Raw genomic sequence first — 6,087 nt, 5'->3', positions numbered from 1 at the left:
GTTCGCCTCCATCATCATCCTCTCCTTATCCTTATCTGCCCATTTTTATCCTGGAAGCGCGTTAATTAACCGGTCACATTTTGATTTACCAAGATGATATCCAAGCTTCTTCCAAACCTTTCCGTTCTTGCTCGTTGCTTTTATTTTATGCATTAATTTCAGGCTGCACGCAGATGACGGGGAGGGTGTTGCCTCCGATTCATTTAGTGTTTCTATAGCTGCACCAATGAACGAGCAGTTTCCGTACTCAAAGGAGTTTCGCTCGATTTGTAAAATTCAGCACACAAGTTTCAGACGCTGCGTGTAATAAACTGTCCAGTAGCGTCGAACATTGGGCCAGCTGGAAATAAGTAATCGTGAAAAAGCGAACCACATGCCAGAACATTTAGCCGTGTCTTTCGCCGCTCTTCTGTCTTCTATTTTTATTATTTTCCGTTTACCTCAAACACACAGCCTCATAATGTTTTTTTTTTTGTTTGCTTGCTGACACGTGCAGAAAGGAGGCACGCCTGCTTTCCGAGGGGAGTGTTTGCACATTTCGCGTCAGTTTTTAGTAAGCTCCTGTTTTGTGCTGTTCTATACCCTGTGTTTCTTTTTCCTTTTTGTGCGCGCTATTTTACGATGATGAAACATTGTTACCGGCTGCGAGTGAGACTTTCTACTTTGTTCAGTTCCTCATTTTCGTGAGCGCTAGAGAACAAAGGAAAATAGTGCGCCTGCATAAAACCGTATTTGCGTTCAAGGTCTTGTGGACGCGTGGGGGCCGAAGACATTGCAAGCGGTAGCGAAGGGCACACTCCGCTGTGTCCTGACTCTACGCCGAGGCATAGTCACCGCTATTCAGGACCGAAATAAATCTCACCGCGGCAAGAGGAAACCAAGAAGCGTGAACATTTCTCGCGTCATGCAGATGCATTTTGCTGCACTACTCTGTTGTATGAATAAATCCTTGAAGGACATTCTATGCATAGACGTACGAGTGAAACTTTCGGTACGGGGCTCTTGGATTAGGTGATGTTTCAATCCTCCAACTTCTTCAGTCCTAAGAAGTCAGTGACAAACTAAAACTGTCCATTCGCAGGGTCAAGCTTTGTATTTTCGTGCAACGTATACACAGTATAGTGCATGTGGTGCATTGTTCCCGTTGTACCATTACAAGACAGCGCAATAATAACATTGCTTTTTGTCGTGTGTTAGCAGACAAGGATCGGGGACTGAGGCGCTCGTGACGACACACATATGAAGAACGCTAACAGTCACTGAAACAAAGAAGAGCATAGGGGAATGTTTTCATATTGTTAAATTTGTAGTGTTGATCAATGGGAGATTAGTAGTGTGACCATTTTTAACCTTAAAGGCAATTGAATTCTCAGAATCATTGCCATTCTCAGAATCATGCTTTCTATGTTTGCGCAACCTGCAGTAGAACGTGTGGTGGCTTCAGTGGCTGCTAGCTTCCTTCATTTGTCTTTGTCGTGTGTGTAATTTTGCCGCCTCCACGAAGATGCATGCACTTGTGATCGTTGGAAACAAACTTTTTTCGATGTGCGTGACTTACTGTCATTAGTGCCACAGTATTGTTTACTCCTGTATGCCAGTTTCAGAGAAGCATACTTCGTCAACATAACTGCCTGCCAAGCTGACCACATTACGCATCGCACACGAACGTACTTCTTGTCCAAGCTAGCACGACCAACGTGTCGTAAAGTGTATTGCTATATGTGCAAGTGGTGTTGATATTGCGTTGACACTATGTTGTAATATGTATCGGTATACATATATAATAAGTGCGCATAATGTTGTGCGAATTCTGATTTCCACTCAATCTGTACCCTGTGCATGTTCCTTTCGGACGTGAACTCGAAGAGTGCGGTGAGGGGCTATAGTTGGTACAACATTACGGGAACAATGAATAACTGCGCAAAAAAGACGAGAGAAGAACCGCACGAGACAAGCGCAGACAAGCGTGTGGTTCTTCTCTCTTGTCCCGCCCTTTTTGCGCAGTTATTCATGGTTCCTATTGGAACTCGTTTGATACCGTACGGGACGAAATACGATGGGCCAACGCACTTAAAATGATATTTATGATGTTTTCAATCACCTAAGGATGTTGTGAAAGCGAGCCTTGAACAATGCTTAATTCAACTGAAACGCGAATAATAAAAATTGACAGACGATTACGACAGCCTGCAATGCGAAACTTGAGCGAAGCTGTTCGCGGCTGGCAGGTGCCGTTTTACGCTGCTGGCCACCCTCCGGGATCTTCCCGCGGCGGCCATCTTCCAGGTGGCGCTTCGCTCAGCTACTTCGACAATACAATACAAGGCCATGAAATACCCCGAGTGGCCGAATACAAATATCTCGGGGTATGGGTAAACAAAGGGCATATGCATACACGGAAAAGCAAGAACAGTCTCTCAAAGCAAAAGGGCGAAGAGATGCCGGGGTAATGAAACATAGGGCATTGTGTGGGTACAAAAGGTAAGAAGTCCTCAGAGGTATTTGGAAAGGAATAATGGTGCCGGGGCTTACTTTCGGGAATGCGGTTCTATGCTGAAGGAATGCAGTTCAGTCGCGATTAGAAGTAAATCAGAGAACTGTTGGAAGATTAGCACTAGGTGCCCACGGGAAAACCACAAACGAGGCGGTACAGGGGGGTATGGGCTGGGCAACGTTCGAAGCATGGGAAGCTCAGAGTAAAGTACTATACGAAGAACGCCTGAGGAAATTGGACGATAACAGGTGGGCAGCTAAGGTATTTAAATGCCTGTACAGAAAAAGCGTTGACACACAGTGGCGGAAACGAACTAGAAAGCTGGCCAGTAAGTTTGCCAGAGACGAGAAAGGAGAAAGAAAGAGCATTAAATGACAGGTTAAAAACGACGAAGGTAAAAATTGGATAGATACAATGGAAAAGAAGCATAGTGCAGAACTATATCGATGTTGGAAAAGGCAGATCTGGAAGGAAACGTTTTATGATAACTCAAGAGGCAGTGCCCTAATCTTTGAAGCTGGGTCAGGGTGTCTTAGAACGCGCAGCTACAAAAATAAATTTAACGAAGAAGATGACACATGTGCTGTGTGTGGTAAATCGGTAAAAACAATAGAACACCTCATTCTAAAATGTGATGGTATTCATCCAGATGTCGATGCAGGCACAGTCACTCTTCCTGAGACCTTAGGATTTAGAGATAACAATAATCATGTAAATAAATCTGCAGTGGAAATTAGCAAAAAGCGATTGGGAGATTGGTGGCCTAAAAGCAGAGAGGTGACATAAGCTTTAAAGTGTAGGAAGACGTATTTTAAAGAAAATGGCGAATTTTATTAACAACTTACAGCAGAGTTAAACAAAAATAAGGGAAAAAAACTGAGAATGGTGGCTACTACCACTGCCCTATTTCAAAGGGGATGCTCCTTCCTTCCTTCCTTCCTTCCTTCCTTCCTTCCTTCCTTCCTTCCTTCCTTCCTTCCTTCCTTCCTTCCTTCCTTCCTTCCTTCCTTCCTTCCTTCCTTCCTTCCTTCCTTCCTTCCTTCCTTCCTTCCTTCCTTCCTTCCTTCCTTCCTTCCTTCCTTCCTTCCTTCCTTCCTTCCTTCCTTCCTTCCTTCCTTCCTTCCTTCCTTCCTTCCTTCCTTCCTTCCTTCCTTCCTTCCTTCCTTCCTTCCTTCCTTCCTTCCTTCCTTCCTTCCTTCCATCCATCCCATCCCGTCCCGTCCCGTCCCCCGTCCCGTCCCGTCCCCCGTCCTGTCCCGTCCCCCGTCCTGTCCCGTCCCCCGTCCCGTCCCCCGTCCCCCGTCCCCCGTCCGTCCGTCCGTCCGTCCATCCATCCATCCATCCATCCATCCATCCATCCATCCATCCATCCATCCATCCATCCATCCATCCATCCATCCATCCATCCATCCATCCATCCATCCATCCATCCATCCAAAATCGGTTACGCCGACAACGGCGACGACTACGACGCGGAAGCAAGGAACGGGCGCGTAAGAGCTGCCCTGTAAAAAAATCACCCTGAAGTTGCAGTCCGAGTTCAGCTTGCGTCGGCACACTGACCAGTGTTCCTTTATCGTTAGCGAACACACTTCGAGTAAACTCATCACCAACACCAAAATAATTATCATCAGCCAGCATACATCCACACTAAGACAAAAGCCTTTCCCTATGATCTCTAAATGCTTCTGTCCTTCGCCAGTCGTGACCACTTTATTCCGCGAAATTTCCTACTAGCTCATCCGCCCACTTGAATATATGGCGCCCCCTGCCACGTTTCTCCTCAAGTGTAGTAAATTCTGCAAACCCAAGAGATATCACAGCGCTTATCTGTTCTCTGCATTACACGTCTCGAAGCGGCCCATTTCCCGCTCTTAAAGTTCCGCTATCATTTCATTAACTCAAGTCAGTAATGGAATTGCATAGCATGAAAAAAATATCCTAAAGAGAAAATTTAATTCAATTTAACTTTGGTTTTGGGGGAAAGGAAATGTCGCAGTATCCGTCTCACATAACGGCGGACACCTGAACCGCGCCGTAAGGGAAGGGATAAAGGAGGGAGTGAAAGAAGGAAGGAAGAATGCGGTGCCGTAGTGGGGGGCTCCGGAATAATTTTGACCACCTGGGGATCTTTAACGCGCACTGACATCGCACAGCACACGGGCGCCTTAGCGTTTCTCCTCCATCGAAACGGGGCCGCTGCGGTCGGGTTCGAGCCCGGGTACTCCGGCACAGTAGCCGACCACGCTAACCACTGAGCCACCGTGGCGGGTCGCTGTTGAGATTTTTAACGCGATAGCCTTTAATGGGTCATCGTTGTCCGACCGTCCCTTCGTACGCGAAAGCTGTCACACTATGACGTCATCAATGGCAGAACTGCTATAACCCATATACTATTAGCAATTACTTAGTAATGTGCGATTATTAATCACAGTAATTAGTAAGTAGGCGTTGATTAGTATTTAGTTTAAAATGAAAATAAATAAACAGTTTATGAAATAAAAATAAGTACAAAAAAATTAAAAAAAAACGATAGTAAAGTTAATGAAAGAAAAAGATTTGGACAAAAATTTAAAACATAATTTTAAAAATGCGGTGGCTACAGGCGCCGTGGAAATAAACCCGCGTTATAGAAACTTCCATGCTTTCGCCTTCCTGCACGTAAGCAGACATAAGTGCCCTCAGACTTTTTAAACACAGGAGCGTATTATTACGTCCCGTAGCGGAAAACTGACAAGCTAACGGCACCGCAGTGGGTTAAAACTTATACCACGTAGTGTTCTCTATCGCATGCACAAATATCAGAGCACGGGCTCATCACACTCTGCCACAACAGGAGCAGGGGACGCTCAAGCTATCGAGCTGGTCACTATATGCTCAGCAACCTGTCCGCTGAGTTATTCCAGGCTGAGTCACCACGGCGGGTGCGATTTCGGTTTCTGCCGGCTTGATAACCGTTGCACCGACAACCTGCACCGACACAGCACCATCAAACGATTTTCCAGCTTCTCTGGGGTGCAGAGTCCATAAAGCGCGCTTTCGCGCATCGGGATACTGGTAGCATTGCGGCCAATTTTTTGCCATCCTTTGCATGTCGGTGTCGGCAATTAGTGCAGAGAAAAACTCGCGGTGGCTATAGCTACACGATCAGGCGTCCAGGTTCCAGAAAGTAACGTTTTCTTTACAACCCACCAGCAATGCGAGAATTAATTCCACTTCACATTATTCCTTCACATAATCTTGGGAAATCATATTAAGAGGTCTGATTTCATGTTACACTAATACAGAGGCTATTACTACATTAAAGGTTGATTACAACAATAAATGAAATAATTTGTAACCCCCCTGGAAAACGAAGCGGGCGTAGCGAGGTTGCATCGTGGAGTTCACATACCCTGACGTTAACTGACGTTAAACGCTCTGGCTTATTACGCGCTGCATCACATTGCTGCAAGTGGCGTACTACATAAGTGGAGAAGTGTCATTGTGAATGAAATATTTATTGCGTAAAATAAGTCGTAACCTTAGTGGCCATTAATTCGTGTCGAAAACTGCGTGCGCCGTGCGCGAGTACGCGGCATTTTAGCGGGCGT

This window comes from Amblyomma americanum, chromosome 2 (genome assembly GCF_052857255.1).
Source record: "Amblyomma americanum isolate KBUSLIRL-KWMA chromosome 2, ASM5285725v1, whole genome shotgun sequence".
Lineage (NCBI taxonomy): Eukaryota > Metazoa > Arthropoda > Arachnida > Ixodida > Ixodidae > Amblyomma > Amblyomma americanum.
Note: the sequence above shows the minus strand (reverse complement) of the source record.